At 44.2% G+C, this 27,983-nt stretch overlaps 1 protein-coding gene and 1 long non-coding RNA gene across 2 annotated transcripts in view; one reads left to right on the top strand and one right to left on the bottom strand.

Annotated features, from left to right (window-relative positions):
* Positions 1–27,204, bottom strand: part of SPATS2L (spermatogenesis associated serine rich 2 like) — a 63,579-nt gene extending 36,375 nt beyond the window's left edge. Inside the window, exon 1 of the mRNA XM_081017305.1 lies at positions 26,709–27,204. The gene's annotated coding sequence lies outside the window, so the exon portion shown is untranslated. The remainder of the gene's footprint in view (positions 1–26,708) is intronic.
* LOC308484939 lies at positions 5–11,626 on the top strand. Its single transcript, XR_013990193.1, has 3 exons — positions 5–80; positions 1,276–1,487; positions 11,418–11,626. It is a non-coding gene; the product is annotated as an uncharacterized lncRNA (long non-coding RNA).
* Positions 27,205–27,983: the final 779 nt, after the last annotated feature.

The raw sequence follows: 27,983 nt of genomic DNA, 5'->3' as shown, positions 1-27,983 counted from the left end.
TTGGCCATGTTAGAAGGAGCTGATCGGAACTGGAGCCCACAATATCTGGAGGGCTACTGATCTCTTTTCGCTGTAGCATGGTGAGAATACTCTGAATAAAGTTCACCTGCTAATTTCTGTGGATATGAGCAGTTGTTAAGGACGAGAAAAGAGGCTAAATCATTGGTGGCGGCGGGGGGGGGGGGGAGACATTCCTAGCAGGAAAAAGTGGTTTGCAAATCCTGAGGGAAGGGATCAGTACTTCACAACCAAACATGGGTGTAGCCGGGGGGGCAGGGAGGGATAGCTGCCCCCCTAAATCAATAAAAATACATAGCTAACTGAGGTTCTGCCCCCCCAAGGCCTGCCCCCCCAAATCCTGGTTACGCCCATGTAACTAAGGCGCTTCTGTTGGGTGGGGGATAATTCCTCTGGCAGTCCTACCTGAAGTATCATAATAATTTATAATTGTAATTTATTATTTATACCCCACCCATCTGGCTGGGTTTCCCCAGCCACTCTGCACGACTCCTAACCGAATGTTTAAAACACAATACAGCATCAAGCATTAAAAACTTCCCTAAACAGGGCTGCCTTCAGATGTCTTCTAAAAGTCAGATAGTTGTTTATTTCCTTGACATCTGGTGGGAGGGCATTCCACAGGGCAGGTGCCAACACCGAGAAGGCCTTCTGCCTGGTTCCCTGTAACCTCACTTCTTGCAGTGAGGGAACCGCTAGAAGGCCCTCAGAGCTAGACCTCAGTGTCTGGGCTGAACGATGGGGGTGGAGACGCTCCTTCAGGTATAGAGGACCGAGGCCGTTTAGGGCCTTAAAGTTCAGCACCAACACTTTGAATTGTGCTCGGAAACGTACTGGGAGCCAATGCAGGTCTAAGCATTTTAACAAAACAGGAAACTAGTTTAGCATCTCTGTAAACATGTTTGCTATTAATTACAGTGGTACCTCGGGTTACAGGTGCTTCAGGTTACAGACGCTTCAGGTTACAGACTCCGCTAACCCAGAAATAGTACCTCAGGTTAAGAACTTTGCTTCAGGATGAGAACAGAAATCGCGCTGTGGCGAAGCAGGAGGCCCCATTAGCTAAAGTGGTGCTTCAGGTTAGGAACAGTTTCAGGTTAAGAATGGACCTCCAGAACGAATTAAGTTCTTAACCATTGGTACCACTGTATAAGTAGCCAAGGTAGTTTGGTGGATTTCTTAGAGATGAGTGAAAGGACAATGACTGCGGTTGTTTCCCATTAAATAGTCATACAATATGACTTCCTTTCACAAAAGTATACACAAAGTCCAGCAAATCCTGAATTGGGATACTGAAGGCACAGCAGAATCGGGACCTTAAAAATGAGACCCACCAAACTGACAGCAATAGTGGAGATAGAAGGACCTTTTAAGCTAAAGATTCTTCTTCTGAGAATGAGGAAGAGAGAGGAAGGTCTCTACCATTCCAGTGAATTCAAGCCCTGAATACTAAATGGACTGAACACAGGGTATGTATAGAAAGCCTGCTAGGGAAAGCTTTTCAAGTCTGAATGTCAGCTTTAATATTATGCCTCTTTCTTTAGCAGCATCTCATTCACATTTCTGATACTGAAATGTCATTGCATGATCAGTCTTGTAAAAAGAAAAGAGAGAGAGAGAGAAGAGAACTGGAGGGGAGAGAGATTAAATAAAAGAAATAAAGGATCTCTTATTTAAAGAAGGTCTCACCTTCTGAAACTGGTTTCCAAGCGCATGTTTCTTGAGACAGTAAAATGCTTTTCTATTTATTCCTTACATAGCAAGGGACAGGAGGGCAGCCTCTGTTCTCATTCAAACTACACACCCTTTCCTTGCAAAACTGAGCAAGTTAAACATAACAGGCGTACACTGGGGGGAAAGCAACAGAAAGCCTTTCCATTTTGCTGGAGCTTTTCTCCCATATGGAAAGTAGCTGTGACTTTCTCATGAAAGGAGAACAAAGAGACATTCAATGAACTAAGAGGTGCCAAATTCTATAACGGAAAGCAACAACCCTGACACACTGTATTGGAATTTAGAGGCTCAAAAAAGGCATTTTTAAATTTTATTTTTAAGGAAGATGTATTCACGGCTGTCTTTTCTATTTAAAGATGGAAGTGTTCACAATTCTACTTTTGCATGGCTTGTAGAACTCATTGCAAATTTTGATGAGATATGGAACTTGGAGAAATCTTGCATTAACCTCTAAGCTAGGGTTGCTTGTATTTCAAAAAGCAAATAAAGTTTTTGAGCTATTTTTTTTTAAAAGGAAATTTGCCCCCCAAAATCAACACTTCCAATATGGGCTGCCAGGTTTTCCTGGACATTTCAACCGATTATACAAAATTTTTGACCGGACACAAATATGATCTGAGCATTTCCCCCCCAAGATAGCACGAGGACACTCTTTTCTTACTTCCGTGTGAGCAGTGTTAGCATGCTGCAGCAAAACCAAAACAACTGTTGCTTCTGATGCAGTGGGGTGCTAATAAGACAGTGGTGGCCAAACTTGGCCTCCACCTCTTTTGGGACTACAATTCCCATCATCCTTGACCACTGGTCCTGTTAGCCAGGGATGATGGGAGTTGTAGTCCCAAAATAGCTGGAGGGCCAAGTTTGGCCATCACTGTACTAAGAGGTGACCACAGAAACATAAGCAGAGCTTGGACGCTGGATCAGGTCAAAGGCCCATCTAGCACAGCACTTTGCTCTTACAGCGACCAACCTATGCTGCCTTATGGGGAGCCTGTAAGCAGAACCCAAGCATGACATCACTCTCCCACCTACGGCCCCAGCAAATAGTATTTAGAGGCATATAGGCATATACCGCCTTTGAATGGGACACGGGTGGCGCTGTGGGTTAAACCGCAGAGCCTAGGACTTGCTGATCAGAAGGTCAGCGGTTCAAATCCCTGCGACAGGGTGAGCTCCCGTTGCTCGGTCCCTGCTCCTGCCCACCTAGCAGTTTGAAAGCACGTCAAAGTGCAAGTAGATAAATAGGTACCACTCCGGCGGGAAGGTAAACGGCGTTTCCATGCGCTGCTCTGGTTCGCCAGAAGCAGCTTAGTCATGCTGGCCACATGACCCGGAAGCTGTACGCCGGCTCCCTCGGCCAATAAAGCGAGATGAGCGCCGCAACCCCAAAGTCGGCCATGACTGGACCTAATAGTCAGGGGTCCCTTTAACTTTACCTTTACCGCCTTTGACAGTGGATGTAGAGCAGTGGAGGTAAAAACATAGCCTCTGTGTCTAGAAGCGATTGGCATCCTTATCCTGAAATAATTTGTCTAATCCTCTTCTGAAGCCATCCAAGTTGGGTGGTTGCTACTGTCTTTTGTGGGAGCAAATTATATAATATATGCAGTGTAAAAGAAGTACTTTGTTTTGTCTCTCCTGAATCTTCCAACATTCAATTTCATTGAATGTATGGGGGGGGGGGTTTGAGGTTCTATCTAACAACTTTCACCACACCATGCATAATTATACACCCACATCACATCTAAAGAGATCCAAATGTTGCAACCACTGAGCCTCTTGGGCTTGCGATTGGAAGGTCGGCGGTTCAAATCCCCGCGACAGAGTGAGCTCCCGTTGCTCGGTCCCTGCTCCTGCCAACTTAGCAGTTCGGAATCACGCCAAAAGTGCAAGTAGATAAATAGGTACAACTCCGGCGGGAAGGTAAACGGCGTTTCCGTGCGCTGCTCTGGTTTCGCCAGAAGCGGCTTAGTCATGCTGGCCACATGACCTGGAAAAACTGTCTGCGGACAAACGCCGGGTCCCTTCGCCTGTAAAGCGAGATGAGCGCCGCAACTCCAGAGTTGTCCGCGACTGGATTTAACTGTCGGGAGTCACTTTACCTTCCCCCTCCCCCAAGATCCTTTTCAAGGTGAGGCAACTAGAACTGCACGCACCATTCCAAATGTGGTTGTACTACAGATTCGTGCAATGGATCATGCTACCGGCAGTCTTATTTTCAATTCCTTACTTAACGATCCCTAGCATGGTGTTAAGTTGTGGGTGAACATATCAGACGACACAGCGATTCTTCAAACAGCTCTTGTTTATTCACAGGCCAGAACAGAACTGAACTGAAGGGTTCAGTCAGCCTGCTTATATAGAGCTTCAGTACAACGTAACTGTAACAATTTTCTAAAACTATCCAATCACTGAACATCACTTTCGATCCCTTATTTGCATAACTATCTACAGTATCCCCCTGCTGGCCCAGGGTGAGAACTTCAGTACATAACACATGGAATTTACCCTTTTTACACCTGCCACATACTTTAGAATTCCTTATGCTTTTAGTTACTACAAGTCTCTTGGTTGTTGTTGTTGTTGTTGTTTTGGTTTTTTCCTGTTGTATATACATTTGAGCTCTGTAAAGAAATGTTATAATTGACTGTGGCCATTTCATAGCTGTTTGGCCCCCCAGATCACCACTCCCGCCTTATGCAATATCCTTTGTCATGCAAAGGACAACTGCGCAAAAACTTCCAGTTGTTTTTCCACAATACAAACCATTGTGTTTATTTTTGCATGAATGTGTTTAATTTGAGAACCACCTTGAAAAATAAAATAGTCTTTTCATTTGTGACAAGATATTTCATTCTGCTTGTTGAAACAGAAAATCACTAAATACCCAGCCAAATCCTAGAAACAAAGAACTAAGCTTTGTACTACTTTACATAGCCATGTCTAAAAGACTTTTCAGCTCAGATCACAGGTAATTGTCATTTACGATTTCTGGATTTTCAGTTTTCAAATTGCTAAATGAGAGGCTTTGCCCACAATGCAACCTGCTTTTAATCATGTACGTGTAAATGGATTTGGAAATTTGCCACGCAATAGCTTTGCTTAAGCCTGTCAAACAGCATTTGCAAGGAAAAACATCACTGCAAAGCACCATGGGTGATCTCCTTTTATGGCATAATCAACATTTGTCAGGCTTATTTAACCGTTGAAGGAAACGAATATGTTGGCAAACATGCCAGACAAGCCAAAGCTGACTGCAACTTAAGACAATTAGGACCGTGAGCTTGGGCATATGTTCCATGGATCTTAACGTGCTAATGTTAGAAAGAAAATTATAAAATATGTAGTTCAATTCTAAAAACGTATAGAATGTTCAACAGGGCTTACTCTCAAGTAAATCTATATGGGATTGCAGCCTTAATTGCAAATAGGGTGTCGCAAGATAAAGACGTACGTGATAGAAATTAATTTCACATTCTGGGTTGTAGTTCCAAGGTTCTGGACTAAACATGCTGAAAATCATGCTTTTTGCTGATGGCGGGTGTTATGTACTGAAGTTCTCACCCTGGGCCAGCAGGGGGATACTGTAGATAGTTATGCAAATGAAGGATCGAAAGTGACGTTCAGTGATTGGATAGTTTTAGAAAGTTGTTACAGTAACGTGGTACTGGAGCTCTATATAAGCAGGCTGACTGAGCCCTTCAGCTCAGTTCTGTCCTGGCCTGTGAATAAACAAGAGCTGTTTGAAGAATCGCTGTGTCGTCTGATATGTTCACCCACAACTTAACAGTGGGTGTAGCAAAACAGCTCATCCATAGATATGAACACACACTCTCTCTCTCTCTCTCTCATTAGCAATTGGGTTCACAGTGATCGTCTTAAACTTGAAGTGGCTCTCTGACTCCAAATCTGACACTAAAACCTCAACACCACACTGATTGGGGTGGGAGACTTACTCCTTGCCAGATGGCCAATCACTTGCAGTTATCCAGTGAAATGTTTTCTATCAGATGCCCTTTCACGGACACAAACTTCTCTCTTCCGGAAAACCCTGCCCATGAGATTTGTACTCTCCTGATTAAATACAGTTTATTGATGAGTGACATTCATAGATTTGCATGGCTGAAAGACAAATGAGTTCACTGATCAACACCACATGGCCAACTGTATTATATTCTTGTAATTTTGAGTTCAGCAGACAGCAAGGAGACAATAGGGCAGGACTGAAGAGGAGGTTCAGCACCTTTTAGCAGGAAGGGAGCATTTAGCTGTTCTAATTAAATGGCTAAGGTGATTTGTGTGCAGGAACATGAATAGAACTCCATCACAATCTGGATATAATTGCAGCAGCGGAAAACATTATTAGCAATTCAAATGCAGCATATGCACTTAAAAAATATGTCGTTTTACAAAATCACATGTATCAAAAGGGTTATTTTAAGAGTGCTTATGTTGCACAGAGGGCAGAGCTGCAAGATTACAGCAACTGCATTTTAAATTATTACGGTATGGTCCTGATTTTGGTGGTTTTGTACTTTGCATTAGAGCTCCAGTTTTGATCTTTGGTGACCCACCCTTAACACGGAAAGAAAGGGCATTCCTTTCAACCTGCTTAGTCAAGAGAATTTAAAATGGACTTAAAAAACCCCAGCAAGATCCAGCATTGTCCTAGCAGATGGAAAGGAACTCATCCTTCCTCTACACCCACTGTGACGCCTCCTCATCTGCTCTGAAGGCTCCGCTGATCCTCCAGAGCAGATTTTGGGGGCACACAGGGGACTGCAGGGGGGAGCAGAGGATGTCCTTTTGTGTAAGCAAGCTGTCAGAGTTGGCACGTTGGCACCATGTTTTTAAAGCAACCAAAATACTTGGGGCGTTAAGTACCACTGGAAGAACGAAATACTTGATTTCACTTTTGGAAAATGTTTGTGTGTGTGTGTGTGCGTAAACTAATGTGCAGAGGGACACGGGCGGCGCTGTGGGTTAAACCACAGAGCCTAGGACTTGCCGATCAGAAGGTCAGCGGTTTGAATCCCCGCGACGGGGTGAGCTCCCGTTGCTCGGTCCCTGCTCCTGCCAACCTAGCAGTTCAGAAGCACGTCAAAGTGCAAGTAGATAAATAGGTACCGCTCCGGCGGGAAGGTAAACGGCGTTTCTGTGCGCTGCTCTGGTTCGCCAGAAGCGGCTTAGTCATGCTGGCCACATGACCCGGAAGCTCCCTCGGCCAGTAAAGCGAGATGAGCGCCGCAACCCCAGAGTCGGTCATGACTGGACCTAATGGTCAGGGGTCCCTTTACCTTTTTTAAACTAAAGTGCATTTTTAAAAATAAAATAAAACGTTATCCCAGTAAACTTTCTTAGAGCACCTAGCCTCCTGAACACTAAAAGTACTTTGGCCTAGACAGATCTTTTCAAGTATCATCATTTCTCATTTCATTAGTTAATGTTGTTAGAGCGTTCACACGATGATGGAGCAAGACTGCCTCCAAATGAATACTGCGAGGCAAGATTCCACAGACAATCTATGATAGAACACATTCCAAGAGGGTTTAGCTTGCTTTTCTAAAGAAGGGCAGAAAGGCTATTTTACTCTCAAGATCTGTCTGGTAAACGCTGTGGTCAGTGTTCGAAGCTACCATTGTTCTAGGCACATCTTGGGACAGTGGATTTCATTGGCATGGGCAGTTTCTGAGCTCCGGGCGCAGTACTGCACCTAAGATTTCAGTTTAAAATTGCAGAGTGGAAGGAAGGGAGGACCTTTTTCTGCCTCCCCACTTCCAGCTATTCTCTGAAGACTTAAAGAATATTAGGGGGTGGGCAGGGAAAGGACTAGACCATGTGAAAAATGAACATAATATTTCAACTGCAGTTCATTCATTTTCAGCTTTGTATTCTTGTTATTAAAAATGTGTGCCTAGACATTCTGTTGTTGCACACATAACCTAGGTTTAAGGCGCCATTTAGCTTCATATCTCAGTTTCTAACACTGGCTGGGGTGTGGAACTATGAGAGAATGAGTCAGTTTACACCTGATTAAAAATTATTAATTTATTTTCTTTCTTTCTTTTTTGTTTGTTTGTTTAGAACATAGTTATCTCTGTTAGCTGAAGAAGCGTGCATGCACACGAAAGCTCATACCAATAACAAACTTAGTTGGTCTCTAAGGTGCTACTGGAAGGAATTTTTTTTATTTTGTTTCGACTACGGCAGACCAACATGGCTACCTACCTATAACTATCTCTGTTAGCTGTAACTCGCAGCATAACTTGCAGGGATGGACCTTCTAAATTAGATTACTCAAGCCCTCTTAAACGAAATAGCTAAACACAACATATTAATCAAACAGACTCCCTAAAGAAAGTGTCTGAGAAAAGCTCATTATTGTCATTTGGTTGACTGAAAACCATTAAGACATTCTTGTGGATAAATAGATGAGGAAATACGGCAGAATGTGACCTAATTCCACCTCAGCAGTTAAATAAAAGATGAAGCAAAAACTTATTAATAATGCTGTGCAAAAGGATAGGAAAAAGAAATATTGTCTCAAGTGCCCCCCTTTTTAAAAAAATGTGAACTATTCATTTGGATTGGAATTTTTATACGAATAATGTATACATGCACAAGTTAAAGTAAGCCTTCATCAAGCTATGTTTTCCTCAATAGACGCTATTAGGGAATAAAAATAATCAGCTGGTGTGGAATGAAGAGAGTAGAAGATCCAAACAATTTGTTAAGAAATTGCCTGTTATATTTAATACTTGAACGAAATTGGTGGGGTAGGGAAGGGGGGAGAGAGAGAGAGAGAGAGAGAGAGAGAGGAAGGAAGGAAGGAAGGAAGGAAGGAAGGAAGGAAGGAAGGAAGGAAAACACTGCATTTTAACTTCCTTTTAACTTCCTATGGTTGAGTCATAAACCTTCAGTTCCCAGTAGTGCAGTAGCTAAGTTAGAAAATATTTCACAACCTCTCAGCCAACTTCATTCTGAAAAAAGAAAAAAAAACACCACCACCAGGATAAATGTGACTTGAGGTTTGTTTTTTCCTAGACTTGTCCTGTTTATGTCTCTAAATCCATTGTCTTTGAGAGATACAGGAAGAAGAAAAAAAGTGTATACAGTGGTACCTCGGGTTACATACGCATCAGGTTACATACGCATCAGGTTACAGACTCCACTAACCCAGAAATAGTACCTCGGGTTAAGAACTTTGCTTCAGGATGAGAACAGAAATCGTGCTCCGGCAGCACAGCAGCAGCAGGAGGCCCCATTAGCTAAAGTGGTGCTTCAGGTTAAGAACGGACCTCCAGAATGAATTAAGTACTTAACCCGAGGTACCACTGTATTGGGATGATTCCACCCTATTTCAGTTTGCTGGTGCTCAATTATAGGTCCATTCTGTCTCTTTTTGTGCATATCCCCCGCCCAAATGTCTGCTTTTAAATAGTATACATTTTGTCAGGGCTTTTTTTTTTAGGGGGAACTCAGCAGAACTTTGGAATTGTCTAGTGCTTCCCTTTGCAAATTAATCTGAAGTATAAATCTGGATGGATTTGTACCCAATTATGTTTTTATTTGCATTTTTAATAAAGAAACAAAAATCCCCCACCCCCTTCCCTCCACCCACCAATTGTTTTTCTAAAAAAGGATTTGTTCCTAATTATGTTGTAATGTCTCTAGCTTTTCTACAAATTGTGGACCTGATAATGGGAGTACAGTCTTAAAGAAGTTGAATACGTAAAACCCTCTCTCTTTCCAAGCTTTACATTGGAAAGAGATTGGAAATTAACCTGTGAGTAATTTTTTCACTACAATAAAACAGGGTGCAAGCGAAAGGGAATGAGCAAGAATATGGGCACGGGTGTTAATTTATCCATCTTCTCCACACAGTCATTGTACTTTTCATAAATGGTTCTCCTGTCTAATTTTTTTTTTTTTTTAATAAAGAGCAGTCTTGTGAAGTCCGCTTCCCCCTGTCTGATATTAGAAGCCTGTTTCATCTGCACCAATGGTGTGTTTAGTTTAAGTTGAATTATTGCTGAAACAGCTAGCAGCGGCAGCATGGCATAATGTTTAGTGTGACTTTCCAGGTTCCCCCATATATATGTTTTCTATAAAGCACTTTAGTGATGTATGGAAGTGAGAGCTGGACCATAAAGAAGGCTGATCGCCGAAGAATTGATGCTTTTGAATTCTGGTGCTGGAGGAGACTCTTTAGTCCCATGGACTGCAAGAAGATCAAACCTCTCCATTCTTAAGGAAATCAGCCCTGAGTGCTCACTGGAAGGACAGATCTTGAAGCTGAGGCTCCAATACTTTGGCCACCTCAAGAGAAGAGAAGACTCCCTGGAAAAGACCCTGATGTTGGGAAAGATGGAGGGCACAAGGAGAAGGGGACGACAGAGGACGAGATGGTTGGATAGTGTTCTCAAAGCTACCAGCATGAGTTTGACCAAACTGCAGGAGGCAGTGGAAGTGCCTGGCGTCCTCTGGTCCATGGGGTCACGAAGAGTCAGACATGACTAAACAACTAAACAACAACATAAAGCACTTTGTAACAGAGTCTCACTCCCCCCCCCCCCCACAATGGATGAATTTAAGAAGTAAATTTAGCAATTAAAAACAACACAAGATTTTCTTTTTTTAGGGTTATCGGAAAAAATATAGGGAGGAATTCAATGTCATCTGATCGTATTTTGGCTTGCCAGGTGGAACAATCCCCCCTCCCCTTGCTGTTCTGGGGGGTTCTCTCACCCCCCCCCACAGAGCTAAACTTGTCCATCTGCCATTTTCATAAAGCACGTGAGAGTTAGTAATTTCCCAAAGGCCAGCAAATGGAAGAGCCAGGAGCCTTTCCGTTGATTCTTGGGAGCTTTCTCAGAGTTCTGAGATCCAGTTGTGTTCACTCCTCCAGGCTTTTGCGGACATCTGGTCTTGTTCTTTTTTCTGTATTGTCACTGATAAGTGCCTCTCGATTCCTAGTCGATTTCGCTGTCATCTGAATCAACAGCAGCTATGTTGTCACCCATATTAATGCAGAGGGAATCCATACAGCCTTTGCCACTTTGTGAGTTGTAGCAGCGTGGGAAGATACCCTTATTGGACACAATTATCTTCTCGAAGGAATATCTCCCCAACTGTAGCAAACTCCTTAATCTTGAAGGAGGATGGTATATACTGTAAAAATACATGTGTGATGCAAAGTGCTCAAGTCAGGGAAGCCAAATACTTCTTGACTTTCATATTCTATGTTATCCTTTTCCATGGCAAGGTTAAATATATTTGTATGAATAAGGTATTGAGGAAATCACACAATAATATCTCTTGGTTTTCCCTGTCAGTGTGGGTCTTGGGTAGGGAGAATTCTGTGAATTTTGTCAATGTCTCATTCCAGGAGTTCCAATTGGTCAGGTAGCTCAGATAAACCTTTTACATATGACTTCTATCTTCCACATCAACTAAGAGGAGTTTAATCTGTCATTGCATTTAAGGAATAGAAGTGATAGATGGGTAACTTATGCATACCTAAATTCCAAAGTTGAAAAAAAGCAACCCTTTTATTATCATCTTTTATGACCACTCTTCTGATAAGTCACTCTTAATTTTTTCCAGCATTCTGGTAAGAATTTATAATTCTCCTTAACTTCACTGTGTTTTGGATGTCCCTGCAGAGCCACCAGGTTTGTCACTGAAGGCTGCAGAGAAGATAACGTGCTGCAAGCCAAAATAGATCTTGAGAGACATTTCTTCGAATCCATGGACTTCCTGGGACATGCCCTTTTCAGGCGCAGTATTATAAATATTTATTTTATGTGTTTTGGTGCAGTTAACTGCTATTTATCCAGGTGAGGGGGGAAAACTCAAATCAGCTAGCCATCTTCACAGGGGCGGAGGAAGGGGGTGCGGTGGGGAAGGTCCACCCCGGATGTCACCACTGATTGGGGTGACAAAATGCCGGGCGGCACTCACCGCGGGGCCTGCAGCGTGCCCGAACCACACGTCTCTCCTGGGAGTGACATGGTGGCTTGGGCACCCACAGGCTTCGCACTGTCCCAAACAGTCTGCCCGCTGCCTCCAACTCAGCTGCCCTACAGCAGACCCCACAGAGCGTCCTGCCCCAGCTCGCCCCACCCTGCGGGCAGCTGGCCCCACCCCTGGGCACGGGGCACACACACCACCCCAAGCACCCAATCGGCTTGCTCCACCGCTGCATCTTCATCAATGAAGTCACTGCTCCTTGTGCATTAGGTTTTTTCCCCTCATCCCACACCCCTTCACAGTAAACACCATCAATCCATGACATAAGGATGTAAAGCTATAAATCACAACACAGATAATTTGATGTCACAAATTGGTTTATTTTCTCCTGTCTAGCAATTTTTTAAAAAATAGCAAGCATTTTTAAAGCAGTGAAAGAGAAATAAGGCTGGTACAAATAAGATTTATCTGATATAAAAAGCCTCTTCCAGAACCATAGCGTATATGTCATGTTCGATCAAATGAAATATAATTCCTTGAAAATAATAATAAATGGTTTCATATGGAACTTTCCTCTGTAATAAAATTACTCCCTTGACTGTTTTGTTCACTAGCTAAATGTTCCATGGCAGATCGTCAAAGAAAACACTGTAAGAAATAATGACTTAAGGGAGGGAAGAAGAAAGGAGTAAAGGTACTCTACACTTCAAATAATTTTTGGTAAATAGTAAACATTATAAAAGCAATTCTCTGGCCCATTCCGGAGTTACAGTGATGCCAACAGGATGTACAAATAACTGATAACAGAACTCCATGCTCTGCTAGGTTGGAGGCAAGGTATCCGTTGCACTCATGTGTAACAATAAGCTGGAACCTTAGCTTGATAAACTGTACTGTACATGAAAGAAGCCTTCAATCCTCCTTTGCATGGACAGGCGGAGTCCCCCAGATCCCGGGCAGCCCCCCCGTCATGTGGAATAACGACTCAACTTTATTATATTTCAGATGTGGGTAGACTTTGGCTCAGGCATTGGGCGTTATCCTTCCCCAGTCCCCAGCCGGGGGCCTAGGGAACATCAGGGTTATCCAGTGGGGGGTGGGGTGGGCCGGCTCTGGAGAACATATGTTCAAGCAGAGATAGCCGCCCCCGTTACGCCGCCGCAAAACCTGCCAATGCAGGGGAATTTCTTTCCGGCCCTTTAACAGCGACCTTGACGTAGCAGCGCCTGCATACCTGTGAAGAAAAGTTAACCTGCAAAATAAGACTTAACTGAGGGTGGGTAGGGTGGGAGAAGCTCTGGAGCCAAGTGAGGATTCCCAGGTAAGATCCTCCCTCTATTGTGTGGGCAGGTAGTCCCTCCCCTACCTGGCCTGGTCTCCTTGGCAAAGCTTCCCCCAAGCGGGATTGGACAAGTGACTGAGGTAGGCAGAGACCTCCAGGTATCCCACCTGGGGGAAGGCGAAGCCAAGCCTGTGTTGATGGAGCCGCTCCAGATCCAGGGGCTGCGCATGTCCACGCAAAGGGCGCCCCCCGTTTTATGCGGGGAGCGGTCATTCACACAGGTGGGTAAAAGCAAACCTGCAAAGACACAGGCTAGCATTACTGAACCCAGGGTTGTGGTTTGCTCCCCACTAACAAGCCAGGATTCGTATGTCAAGACCAAACTCTGGTTGCCAGAGAGTCTTTGTCAGAGAGAAACAAACCATGATCCTAGGTTCAGCTATCCCTCCTCCTGGTTTGTTTGTTTACTTGCTCACACAGATAAAGAAGCTAAGTAGGAACAATCCCAAATTTCTTGGCTTATTGTTATGTGCAAACACAGAAAATTGGATATGGCACAATGTAAGTTATTGTCACTTTCGCAGAGTACCCATATTTCTTTGGTGTCATTATCCTCTCTGGTTAAACAGGTTTTGTAAATTTTTGAAGCACCACAAAACTCTGTTAGCTAGTAGATAGTAGAACAAGTGCATACAGTCCAAACAACAATGCCTCTTTCATACCACCCTCAATACTGGGAAAAAACTATTCTCTTTCTTTAGCCCTAGGTACTTTCCCAAGCTTAACAATAAAAGACCAGGCTCAGTAACAGCTTCACAGTTCAAATCTTTTCACGAGCTGGTAGGTAATATATTTCAGCTGGGTTACATGCTCTGTGCTCAGATGGCACATATATAATTGCTTGCAAGTTGACAATGTCTGTCTGCCTGGAATTAAATATGTTTATTGAAAAGAAAAGAAAAGAAAAGAAAAGAAAAGAAAAGAAAAGAAAAGAAAAGAAAAGAAAAGAAAAGAAAAAAAGAAAAGAAGTTTAGGATATGTCTAGTGAGATTCAAGGTCTTTCTCCCAGGTGCAACAAATCCTAGATCCCTTGCACTCCAGCCACAGCAAACCTTTCCAGACTTTCCTACACAATCAGGATATTTATTTTTTGTACACCAAGTGTCTATTTGCACACAGTCTGCATGCCTCCCTTCAAGGCATAGTTCACTGTATACCTGGGAAAATGCAATACCTCCCACAAGATACTCATTGCCTTTATAACCATAGTGTGACACATGGTGCTGTGGTTGGTACATGGAAATATTACTGCTAATACTAGTAGCCCTTCCCCCAAATCATCCCAGGGCAGCTTACAAAAATATCAGAATTAAAAACAAAATACTGAATCAATAAAAATCACAAAACTGCCAAATTTTGTAACCTATCTTGTGAACAAGGACATAAGATTCCTACTGGCTTTCATTAGTTGTTCAAACATGTGGTGCCATTTTTCCTGCTTAAAAAAAGATACATGGATTTGACATTTCCAATACACTTTGTGGCTGTTCTGCCACAATTTCTGTGTGGGAATGGGATCATAGAATCATAGAATCATAGAGTTGGAAGAGACCACAAGGGCCATCGAGTCCAACCCCCTGCCAAGCAGGAAACACCATCAGAGCACTCCTGACATATGGTTGTCAAGCCTCTGCTTAAAGACCTCCAAAGAAGGAGACTCCACCACACTCCTTGGCAGCAAATTCCACTGTCGAACAGCTCTTACTGTCAGGAAGTTCTTCCTAATGTTTAGGGATGAGGTAGTGCGATTTTTATTTAATTATTTTTTTAAGGCAGCAAACAGCAGAGAGGCTCCTTACACACAACTGCTGCAAGAGCAATTGAGGATGTTGATTGTAGGGCAGATGTGGCAATACCTTAAACTGCGGTTGAAGCGTATTTTGAATGATCATTCAAAAAGGACTTATGTGTTCCTACAGAGTCCAGAAAATGATCTGTTATGGCACAAAATGAAATAAAATGTTAGCTAGGAGTTATGCTTGAAATGTTGCAATACCGCATTAAGAAGAAGAAAAAGATTCTAAAAGAGGTTTAATTTTCTTTATATTTAATTTTGTTTGTATTGCATAATATTTCTGGACATAAACAGAAATAGTTTATTAGGTTTGCATTTCTGTTTGTTTGAAAAATGTGCAAATGATCGTTTGAACAAGGAACGCAGGAAAGCTTGAAAGACCTGAAAGAATTACCGTAACGGGTAACAAGATTAATTAAACGTACTGTGTGCCCCACTCCTTATGGGTATCCATAGGAGAGTCATAATTTTTTAGGATCAAGCCAGTTTCAGTCCTTGGCAAAAGCAACTTAGTACAAGTATGGCTCATGTATTTTAAAAACTGCAATGGCCAGTTGTGATCTGTTTACTCTTAGCAGCTACCACCTGTATCTGTCAAAATGCTATTACTATAAGTGAACGTTAGAAAGAATGATCCGAAGGACGGAAAGTCATCTCACGACTTAGAAAACATTGTTGTTGTTGTTGATGATAGAATACACACAGCACTGTATTTGTCTGGAGAGTAAATAAAACATTTTGGCAACTTTGCCAAACAATAAACAACTTGGGAGGAAATTGCAAAAAAAAAACCCCAACAACCATGTTATAGTCATTATGGGCATTGAACCGCAAGCTTCAAAATTTATATCTCATCAGTCTCTAGCAAGTCAGAACAATCAGCCATTTTATACTGAGTGTGATTAATGACCAGGGCCGGCCCCACCATGAAGCAAGGTGTGCTGACTGCCTCGGGTGGCAGGATCCACAAGGGCAGTAGATCTGGCCTCCAACGAATGCACTGTCTGCCGCTGTTGCAGCAAAAGCAAAAATGGCTGCAGAATGCTCCTTGGAGACTGGATCTGCCACCTCTTTGGCAATAGCACCACATTCTGCCTCTACAGCAGCCTCTTGGAGAATAGGAGGAGCTGATGGTCTGCTCACACCCCTAGGGAGGAATGGCAGGGGCTGCCCTCTGGGGTCTCCTGGGCTCTGCACCCACCCAGCCGATTCAGAGTGAGTGCCTTTCTCCCCCATGACCAGGGCCATCTTAAGCATATCCGGCGCCATGGTGCAAAGCTCCCTCGGGTGGCCCCCCTGTTTTCCAGAGTTTTTTAGGGAGGACAGCGCTGCTGGTGGGGTTGGAGGAGGCGGGCAGTGGCCGGAGGGCAGTTCCTCCGGCGGGGAAGAGGCAGAGGCTGGACACAACGCCTTCCGGCTCAGCTGGCCACTTCGTGCCGCGGTGGCCATGGCAGATGGAGGCTCCGGGTGTGGTGCTGCTTCGGCGCGCTACAGCAGGCGAGGGCGGTGAGCGGATGCTGGGAGGCGCCGCGTCCAGCTTCCGCCTCTTCCCTGGTGCCCTCCAGAACTTGGTGCCCTGGCACCCCACACCACTAGCCTCTATGGGTGTAGCAGGAAACCCCCCCCAATCATTCAGTTTCTACAAACTTCACACACACTCACACTCACACACTACATACACTACGCTTCTGTTATAAATTCATAGAAAATCAACCATACATCGGATTTGCACTGTTCCACTTTTATTTTACTCCATGAAGGAAGTACTACAAAATGGGGAAGGTTTGATACAGGCCACCATAATCCCTTGAGCATACCAGCACATCCACAGGAGCCCTGCCCAGTTGCTATGCCAACCCTGATGGTCTCAGACAGAAGACCAGCAACAACACAACGGACTGCATACACGAGTGGATTCAACACGGACTATAACAAAAGAACAGTGATTGGATTCCCCCTCAGGGGGCAGGAAACTGCGACTACCTTTTGTCTTCTGAAAATGACTCATGGGGAGGGGGAGAAGGGAACCAGCCAGGTGACAGAACACTCAGGTTACCACCACCACCCCTCCCTCAACCCCTCCTTTCTGTGATGTATGCATGATGTTTCTGGGGGTGGGCTTGACCTACAGGATGGGAATTTCAAAAGTTTTTATAAGGCCTTGCACACCATTTTTCTTTGTCTTTCCTCTCTCCTGCAAGTGAGGGGAACACCCTGTTGCAACAGTTCAATAAAGGCCAAGCCTACAGGCTGCTGTTTTGCTCCAAGTTATCCTGGTTGGTGTCTTTGTTTTTGTCCAAGGGAGCCCTCGGATTTTTCCGGTAACATGGGTAAGACACCCCTGCCCATGACCACCTTTGATTCCTTCTTCAACCATCAGGTAAGGTTGATTTGATTTCCCCCTCCCTCGTTGCAGTTGTAGATCTTTACTCACCCCCTTGTTCCTAGTGTAGGATTTTATTCCACACACCCGCCCTTGTTCCCAATGCAGATCTTCCCTCAACCCTCGATCCCTGGTGAGGGGAGGAGTCGTTTTGTGGTGTGCCTCAGGTGGCAAAATGTCTTGGGCCAGCGCTGTTGATGACAGCTGGAATACCTCACATTTCCTTTACAAATGTGATTGCAACTGCAGCTCTCTCTCTCTCAACATTCCTTTGGCATTCCTCAATTTAGACTCCATTCTATTATGTTTTCAAATTAAGGTAAGTCTGCGCTGCTGCCTATTCTTCGTTGTTTGAAAAAGGCTGTCAAAGCTACAAACTGACTATTTCTGCTGTTCTGCCATCACTTTCTTGAGAAATGTCCCCAAAGGCTTTTTTTTTTTTCAAAGAGAATTAAACTGTACCTTGAAGTGAATACTGAAAGCAACCTTTGATGTCAGACTATGAATTTTACACTACTCTTTTAAACTGAAAAACGAATTGCTAATCAAACGAAATTCTAAACAGAAAGAACAGGATGGAATGTACAAACAGCTTTATTTCTAGATAAAGGCTTCTTCAGATCACCCCCAATATCCTCCAGCCACACAAAGACCAATGTTGCCCTTTGATTATCCTTATTAGTCCAAATGGAAGACTGGGGACTAGCCAGATTATCGGTGGCACTGCACAAAAACAGAGAAAACCAAGAAATGGTTGTAGCCATTTATACACTGTTTAACCTAAGAAGTTTCTGGTAACATGTGGTAGGGTTGCCATATTTCAAAAAGTGAAAATCTGGACAGAAAGGTTGTTGAGCTTTTTTGACTTTTACCCCAAAATTGAAGTGTTTTTGAGCTACTCTAAAGGGAAATTGTCAGAAATGACACTAATGACATGGGTTCCTGGACATTTCAGCGACTGCTGCCTAGGCACTGTACGGCAACCCTACATATGGACAGCGAGTGCAACCTTTTAGGCATCAGTTAAGGTGAAGGTAAAGGGACCCCTGACCATTAGGTCCAGTTGTGACCGACTCTGGGGTTGCGGTGCTCATCTCGCTTTACTGGCCGAGGGAGCCAGCGTACAGCTTCCGGGCCATGTGGCCAGCATGACTAAGCCACTTCTGGCGAATCAGAGCAGCACACGGAAACGCCGTTTACCTTCCCGCCGGAGTGGTACCTATTTATCTACTTGCACTTGGACATGCTTTCGAACTGCTAGGTGGGCAGGAGCAGGGACCGAGCAACAGGAGCTCATCCCGTCGCGGGGATTCAAACTGCCGACCTTCTGATCGGCAAGTCCTAGGCTCTATGGTTTAATCCACAACACCACCCGTGTCCCACGGTGGCATTAGAAGTCTTGCCCTTGCAATGGTCTAACTGCAGCATTTTGCTTGGGGCCTCCAGTCCAGGCTTGGGCGTAGCCCCAGAGCACATTGCAGTGCATTTCAAGGGACAGCGGGCGTTTCCTATTTTACACATTTCATTTGTGTCTCAGCAAATGAAAGTGAATGCATTACACAGAGTAGTGTTTTGGATACTAAGACCCAGTTTAGAGGAAGCCACTGCAAAAATGGCACAATGGGTCGAAGGAGTTGCTGAGTCCCAACACAAATGGTTTGTTCTGTGGTAACGATGCAAACAACAAACATGCTCTTCCAAGAAAGTAGCAATTTGCAACGAAAACGATGTAATATAACCTAGCAGATGTCGGCTCAAACCCCAAATCAACTACAGACCCATGTGAATTCCATTCACAGCACTATGTTTGGCCTTAGATTCCCATCTGCAAAATGTGAAGAGACTGCCTTCCTTAGAACGATGCACAATTGTACAGTGCTCTGTACAGCTAAAATCGTAATGAAATGCCATATATGCCTATATAACACACCCCTTGGAAGACTCAACTGATGAACTGTTACGTCTTACCCAAAGTTTTATATCTGATATTGAATCATTTTAAATAAGTAAAGCATCTTTTGGGCAAATCATAATTGCGGTAATTCTGACAGCTGGTAACATGCAATGCAGAAGTAGAATTCTTCCTAACAGTGCAGGAAAACGTACAATACCGCCAAGTTGTTAAGTACTGTAATTTAACTCAGGATGTCATTTCATGCAGAACAGCAAGTGAGTGGTTAAGAGGCCAACACATTCCTTTGAGAGGACACTCCCTTCTAGTTGGCACTTGTGTTTCAGGATAGCGTCTCAGCAATTTGCCTGTCTGTAATGTGCATATATTATATCCCATATAATAGGATAGGTCCCGTATCACCATTCATGGGCTACCTTGCACTTTCAACGGTTAGCATTTGGGCTATTATCTGTCTGCCTCCTTTGCAACAGAGCCAGCATCCATAAATTGAGGGGAATTTCAGTTTCATGAGGGGAAGAGGGGATTTTGTTGAAAAGGGAAGCTTTGCTAGAAATAACACATACACTCAAAAAACCCATCAGCCTCATTTTGCCTATTTGAAGTTAGCTGTTCTTCCTGTCTTTTGTGTGGATACTGTATAGAGGTTCCAAAATGTAGTCTGAGTGAAGATTCCTCCTTAGTTACAATGCTGTGCACTCCCTCTTTTACACACACACACACACACACACACACACACAGACAGACTGCATTGACACGTCTACAAGAAGGGTAAGCAAGAATATTTAGTTGTTGACTGTATAAAAAAAGATTGCAATAGGCTTTTATATGCCTGTTTTGCATGTCTTTCAGCATATGCTTATCCCGGCATTTGAGTTATTTGTTTTGTGGGACATCTCTTCTGCTGAATCTATACTGTTCTGTTCCATTTAGAACTCTTTTACTTGTTTCAGTCATTGTGTAATGGTTTCTTATGTTTTATAACTGCATATTATTTTCGTCAAATCTACCCTGGGACCTTATGGTGAAGGGTAGGTAAGGAGTCTTCTGAAATAAATACGTAAATGTTCCCTTGTAATGTCAGACTCTCCTTAACAAGAAATGGTGTGTTTTGTGTGGCGATGCCAGGTTTATGATATGCGCTACCCATCCACAGAGAGTTTTAGGCACCAACAATGGAGCTGGTTACTTTAGCAAGACGTCTTATGAAAAGTATGTATTTTTATTATCTTCTTGTCCAATTACCAATGTTGTAATCCTGATTCAATAAGGTATTTTGCTTTGATTTTATATTATGCTGTTTTGGTTTCAACCAATATTTTGTACACTGCATAGATATATTTTTATATGACTTGTGAAATGAAAACCACCACTGTACAATGTGTCATGTACTCCTAAAATTTCAGGCAATGGACAAGACCTGATATATTACTACGAAGCCTCATTGTACTTGCTGGGTGATCTTACTGAGGTAGTGGAATGGATCCTAGACTTAATGCCAATCTATGTGCTCTTCTGAGGCCTGCATCTGCTGGTTATGAGGAGTGTGTTCCTGTAGAATATGAAAAACCCCATGGAAGAGTAAATGGGACCTGCAGCTGAACCTAAAATTTCCGAAAACTTGGAAATTCCTGGGTACTTTGTGGGTCTTCACCAATGCCCTTTTCCAACATGTAGATTATTTTCGCATAGAAAAAGTGCCAGGCATGAAGAAGCTCACAGCTAAGTCTCCCTTGAAACCCAAGGAAAGTTAGTTATTAACTTACATCCCATTTTTGGCCCCACTGATTACATCTGTTTTTCTCCATATCCATGTAAGCGCCTGCCAACAGAGGATAACAATTCATGCATCTGACAGAATGGGCTCTAGCCATAAAAGCTCATGTCCCAATAAATCTGTGTAAGTCTTCAAGATAATGCAATACTCTCTGTTGTCCAAATCTCATTATTTTCAGTGGAACTAATAGTGCAATTGGAAGAAAGTCCCACTGTGTTGAGCAGGACTTACTCCCGTGTAAGCGTCTTTAGGATTGCATGACTGACTGAATTGAGATCTTGCAGTGAAAGAGAGGGAAATGACTGCGCTACATCAGCTCAGTGGTTGATTCATGTCAACATCTCACTTCTAGCAGTGGGTAAATCTTAATGCTATAAAGGTAAAGGACCCCTGGATAGTTAAGTCCAGTCAAAGGTGACTATGGGGTTGCAGCGCTTGTCTCGCTTTCAGGCCGAGGGAGCGGGCGTTTGTCCACAGACAGTTTTCTGGGTCATGTGGCCAGCATGACTTAACCGCTTCTGGTGCAAGAGAATACCATGACGGAAACCAGAGCGCACAGAAACGTTTTTACCTTCCCGCCGCAGTGGTACCTATTTATCTACTTGCACTGGTGTGCTTTTGAACTGCTAGGTTGGCTGGAGCTGGGACAGAGCAATGGGAGCTCACTCCGTTATGCTGATTCGAACTGCTGATCTTCTGATCGGCAAGCCCAAATGGCTCAGTGGTTTAGACCACAGTGCCACACGCATCCTATATAATGCTATGAAAAGTCATACGACAACAGAGAAAGCTAATGGAGGGTTCCCATCAAGCATTTGACAATTTAGAGCATCCGGGAGCATGCTAAATATTAAGATGAATGGCCTGAACGTCCTAGCTAATAATAACTGTTGACAGCTGAAAGTTTGCTCTTCAACTTGAAACACTTTAAAATCTGTTGTACTTCTTATGAGGTCTAAAATTGTAGAGGGTCACCCAGTCCAATGCCCTGCAATGCAGGAATTTCAACTAAAGCAACCATGACAGATGGCCATCCAATCTCTGCTTAAAAACCTCCAAGGAAGGAGAGTCCACAATATACAGGGTTCCTTCCCAATGCAGAGAAGTCAATGGAGGGTAGACAACAGAAATCTGCTCAAGACCAACACATACTCAACAAATACATATTGGCCTAATTAGAGCTGGAAGATGGTCCAAGTATACAATATACTCAAGACCACTTTTTTGGAGAGTAGCTAGCCCATGCCAAACCTGAACAGCTTTACTCTCTTACAAAATTGAACAAAAAATCATCTTACATGTTTGAAAAGTCATTAATCCAAGATGCAGCACCAGCCGCTTGCAGGGGGTGAAGGGTAAAAAGTCTAGTACAAACTACAGTATCCCAAGTCAGGGAAAGAAAGGAGCTTAAGATGGTACACAGTACATGGTTGTCTATTTCCACTCACTTTGAGGAGGTTTTGTTGATGATGACAGATGCTGTAAACTTATAACCTGGACCAAATTTGACTATGGTTGCTTATGACAAAATAGTATTGCAGAATGATGGTTTGGAAACTGCTGGTTTTACCTGTATTATGATAAATGTGCGGTCATGCTTACTTACTTCCAGTCTGTTGAGATCCCAGCACCTGAAGGCAACATACACACAGAAGGGGAATCTATGCTAGCTGAGTTGGGGGGCTCACATATCATGCTTTCCGCTGGATTACACAAGGCCTTTAAAAAGTCATGTTGGGTCTGGGCACAGGAGAAGGGGCACAATAGCTCATCTCCATTGCTGGATGGGAGAGCACAGCCCTGGAGCCAAGCCCCAGCTCCAAGCTGAGCAGCAAGGAAGCAGAGGACCAGGAAGGTGAAGGAACAAGGAATCCAGACTCCTTGCTGGGCTGGGAAGTGGGTCTTGGTTAAAAAATTGAGCTAAGCCCAGGCTCCAAGCTGAGCAGGGTGACACAGCAAAGGAGCAAATCTCCTTTCACCCCTATACTTTTTTGTGGGTTTCCAACTGTGTGAATTTAAAAAAATAAATAGAGGTAACCATCTTATAGAAAAATTACATTTATTGCTAACTTGCACTTTTGAATAACAATGTTGCACACATATCTGAGTGTAACCTCCACTGAACACAATGTACCCGATTCCATTCTGAGTAAACAGGCATATGTTTGTGCTGCTAAACAGCCTGCCTGAATACACACAGACTCCTTACCGTTCCGTTTCCATCAGTACCAAACTCTCTCTTACAGGAACAGCTGCAATTACACCCCAGTTAGCAAGCTACATTTTAAACCCGCAATTGATGCAGACATTGTGCTTATGAAAGCTTTCTGTAACTAAGCTACTTAACCGAGTGACTTGCAGCAGTAGTAATAATAATACTGATCATTTGGCACCCCAGACAAAAGTAGCTTTAAACAAGCCCTGGGCTAGAGAATTCCCAACCGCCTCAGGTGCCCACTAAAGCCTTGTTGCCTGATCTCTGGAAGTCCAGCTCAGAACTTCTCTGGCTTTTGAGATTTCACCAAGTGTTGCCAACCTGTATACCTTAACACAGGTTGCATCCCATTCTTTTACACCGGAGTGAAACATGTTTGCTAGATGGGCCCCATGCCTTAAAAAGGAATTTTAATATCATTTCTTTGGGAGGTCATCCTGACACCTCCTCTTATTATCTGCATTTTGTACCTATTCTCAAGGCTGTTTATTCTACTATTCTCAACAAATGTGTAGGAACATGAGAAGAGCTTCATCAGATCACACCAAGGGTCCTTCTACTCCAGCATCATGTTTTCTACAGCGGCAAGAAGACTCTTCTCATGTTCTCTTGATGTTGCTCCTAGCAACTGGTACTCAGAATCAAACCACCTCTGAAATCTGTCAACTGCATTTAAGTCATCCTATCTAGTAACTATTTATAGAATAATAAATTTGCCCACTTTCCAGTTCAAGCCATCTAAGCTACTGGCCACAACCTCAACTTGTGCTAGCTAATTCAATAGGTTCTCTGTGAAGAAGTACTTTCTTTTGTCTGCCTTGAATCTTCTGCCAATTGGTTTCTCTGGATCACTCAGAGTTCTGGTATTAAGAGAAAGGGAGAACATGAAAGACCATTGAAGTATGCTGGGCGGGGGGCGGGGGCGGATCAGGTTTAATTATTTTTAAAGTTTCACACATAGTCTTGAAGAGAGCTTTGTTTTCAGCCGGGACTCAGCAAAACTGTGTTCTGGGACCTCTCAGGTGGGCGCCATTGCCTTCTAAGCCACAGGGGTCAGCAGACTTTTTCAGCAAGGGGCCGGTCCACTGTACCTCAGACCTTGTAGGGGGTCAGACTATTTTTTTGGGGGGGGTGAACGAATTCCTAAACCCCACAAATAACCCAGAGATGCATTTTAAATAAAAGGACACATTCTACTCATGTAAAAACATGCTGATTCCTGGACCATCCACGGCCGGGTTTAGAAAGCGATTGAGCAGGATCCGGCCCCTGGGCCTTAGTTTGCCTACCCATGTTCTAAGAGAATGAGGGAGGCATTCATGATGACTTCCAGAACCTCTTTTTCTAGAAAAATAGCACTGGTCTTGAAAGTAGGTGGGCAAATCTTGATGAAATTGCAAAAGTTAGAAATTCTGAGTTGAGATTCCCAGTGGTCATGGGGGAAAGGCTTCGGTGACCATCTGAGAGGGCTGAGACAAAGTGACTTCGTGTTTCCTTAGGCCAAGGTAGGAAAGCGTCATGGGTAGGGATGCAGGCAAGAATTTCTTCTCCCTCTTTTCTCTCACAGGGAGGGTTTTGCCCTTTGTCTGCCTTACATTTTCCAACCCCAGTATTCAGGCACCGTCACTGAATGATTTCCTCAACACCTGAGGATGGCTGACTTGGAAAGAGGTTGTGCTGAGTTTGCTTGGGCAGGGCCACGGCTCCAACAGAGGCCAGTCAAGAAGGAAAGGCCAGCTCCTTTGAAAGGTCAGGCAAGATGCACTAGTTTGTTGAGGGATCTGGTTTCTCAAGGGAGAAGCCAGTGGAGATAGTCAGTTTCTCCTACAGCTCCCCTACCTTTTTGCATCTTTCCCAGCAGACTTTCTAACTACTCTGCTGGGGTGGTTAGTTGTGGATGAGCCTCACAGGCTCACTGAATTCTTTTTTTCTCTTTTGTCATGGACCACAAGGGCAGGCATCAAGCTGTAAAGGCTTGTATTTTCTCTTTGTGGGTCTGTCTCCTCCCACAAAGGTGTATTCCGAAAGACTTACAGCAACATCTCTCTAGACAACCATTCAGTTTTCCTTAATTTCCTTAATTTTATGCAAGTTGCAGAATTCAGCTTTTCTTGATGCAGAATTTCAGGCTTTTTTCTTCTTTTAAGAACAGATAATAATACCCTGCATTTTATCAGCACTCATATATAATCGCTCACATATATTCATTCACATATTCTAATGGCTGGATAGAACTTCGGATTGCAAGTGTTACAAAGGTTTTTGCATGAGCAGGAATGCAAGGAATGGGTTGTTGCCTATTTGCTATCTCTAAATGTGGGTAGCTGCACACTGGCAACCAAAATCTCTTTCCTTCTCTACCTCACCAAGGAAAGAACCAGCATTTACAATTGTGCAGGAAAAGAAAACCATTGCGATGATATGGAACAAAACTAATCCTGTTGCTGCCAGCTGTCAGTAGACACAAAACGATCTGAAAATAGCAACGGCGATTTTTTGTGCTCTGCAAGGGAAGATGCTGAATGTGAACAGCGAAGCGCTGACTGAAACAGCAGCTAAAAAATAAAATAAAATGACAGAACCGCCGTGCAAACAGCCGCTACAGATCACTCACCTTTGCATCTGCCCGTTAAATCTCAGCACATTTCTACAGCCACATTTGGGGGCAGTTCCTCCAGAAAATGCCATGCATCCTTTCTCGAAGGAACAAGCTGTGCTGCTGTCTCAGCACATTTTGTTTCATTTTTTTCCAGGGGCAGCCAGTACTACTGTCGCTTCTGAGTTTCACGGCGCCGCTCCAGTCATTCAGAATTAATATTTCCACAAAGCCATCCAACTTTAATACCAATATCCTTTAGAGACTTTTAGCAGGGGTATGGGAGACAAGGAATGAGGGAGGGCGCCTGGGGAATGTGGTTTATATGTGACTCATCCATAACATTTCCCCTTGCAGAGAGCCTTGGATTGCATCAGTACTGTACTATGTACTGTAAGACGAGCCTCAAAAACAAAACATGGGTCGGCAGCTCCCGTCTAGCTAGCTCATAACCAAGGACCCGATCCTGGGCTTCTGAGGCCCCCCTGTGCTGGAATCCAAGGGGAGCGCTTGTGGAAGGAGTGCCAGGATCAGATCCCCGAGGCTGTTTATAGATTGGACAATGGCACGGGCGGGCTCCTTTCAACGTACACTTCCCTAAAGCTGCAATTCTATTTTCGTTTCTCCGGGCTGAAGAGCAACACTGCATTTGATTTGGGGGGGGGGGGTGGAGGAGAGAAAAAGAGAAACCGAGTTCCCTAACTGACCCCACAGCACCAGAACCACATTTGGTTCCCCCACACAGTGTCACAAAATCGCCTTCCTAAATATGCGCGCCCTGGAAATGCTGGGGAGGGGGCACTTTATTTTGTGGGGGGTTCTGGATCCTTCCAAGCATTCACGAGAAGACGGCAAGTCCCCACCCTGCTGCTCCCCCGTGTGTGTGGGGAGCCGAAGGCATTCCCCAAGTCGGGGCGCCATTGCGCCCCGGAGAGGCGCGCGAGAGACGCGCCGGGTGCCTTACCTCACAGACGCAGCCAATGGTCGGTTGTCGCCTGAGGCGTCGAGGTCCGGCCCGGGCAGGCTTCTTCTAAAAGGGAAAGGCTGCAGCTGCCGAGGTCGAGCGGGCGCCTTCTTCTTCCTCTCCCTTCCTCGCCTCTGGCTCCCCTCACAGAACTCGCTTGGCAGGGAAGCGGCGTCTTTTCCCCGCTCCAAGCTGCGTCTCCACGTCCAGCCAACTTTCCTCGCGCGCGCCCAGATACTCCCCCCACAGAGACACTCCCCTTCTCTCACACAATCTCTCTCTCCTCCTTCTCTCTTTCTTTCTTTCTACGCTCCCTTCTTTTTTTTAAAAAAGCAACGCACAGGAAGGCGAAGGGCTCTCCTTCCACTCCACAACTACCAAATGACTTTACGGCTCCCCGCAGCAGCCGCCGCCGGCGTTTCCCCGCCGAAATGCAGAACCTTGGCTCCCTTCTGCGTTCCCGTGCATTGCTAGCTTCTGCCTGGAATTGAGGAGGAGGTGTGTGTGTGTGAGAGAGAGAGGTGGAGAAAATGAGAGAGAAAAAGGAAGATCATGACAAGCCAAGGGGACATAGCCAGCATATTTTCTCGATGAGGCGTTCCAGAGGGGGAAATAATATAGCGAGGAGTTTCTCACAGACGAGGCACACAGCCTAAAGCACGTCTCTCCGCCCTCCGAACAGGATCCTGAGGGAAATGGCCCCACTTATTTGGTCAGATTTTGTGTCAGACTTTTAAGACTTCGTTCCTCACAACTTGCCCCGGTTGCGAGATGCGATTTCTCCTGCGATTCTAGCACATTGGGGCAGACACCGAAGAGGCAAAAGAGGAAAAAATAAGTAGCGGGTTAGATGGGTGGCCGAAGAGACTAGCCATACACAGAGGGCAATAGTTCACTAGGTGACTCACTGAACTGCTTCAGAAGGATCCAATAATCTCCTCCTCAAACTATTCCCCCCCCCATAAATAAGCCCCATAAATAAACTCCCTCCATCAGGACATGTAAACAAACCACACTTTATGTACTCAGATTGAATTATTTACCACATTCATCCATTCAAGGAGCTAAGAATCTCTCAGCAAATTGTCCACGAAGCAAACGGTGGTGCTGAAAGATTGTGACAGGTTTTTCTTTGGTTGCTTGCTTAACACCAGTAATTTCCATTTTCAAGTACCGTTGTAGCTGCTAACTGATGGACAAAATACAGTATGGGATTTTTAAAAAACTGGCTTCAGCAGAGCAATCCTATGCCAGTTTACTCAAAAGGAAGTTATA

This window comes from Podarcis pityusensis (genome assembly GCF_964106645.2).
Source record: "Podarcis pityusensis genome assembly, chromosome: 1".
In the NCBI taxonomy this organism is placed as follows: domain Eukaryota; kingdom Metazoa; phylum Chordata; class Lepidosauria; order Squamata; family Lacertidae; genus Podarcis; species Podarcis pityusensis.
The sequence above is the reverse complement of the archived record's forward strand: the minus strand, read 5'-3'. Positions and strand labels throughout refer to the sequence as shown.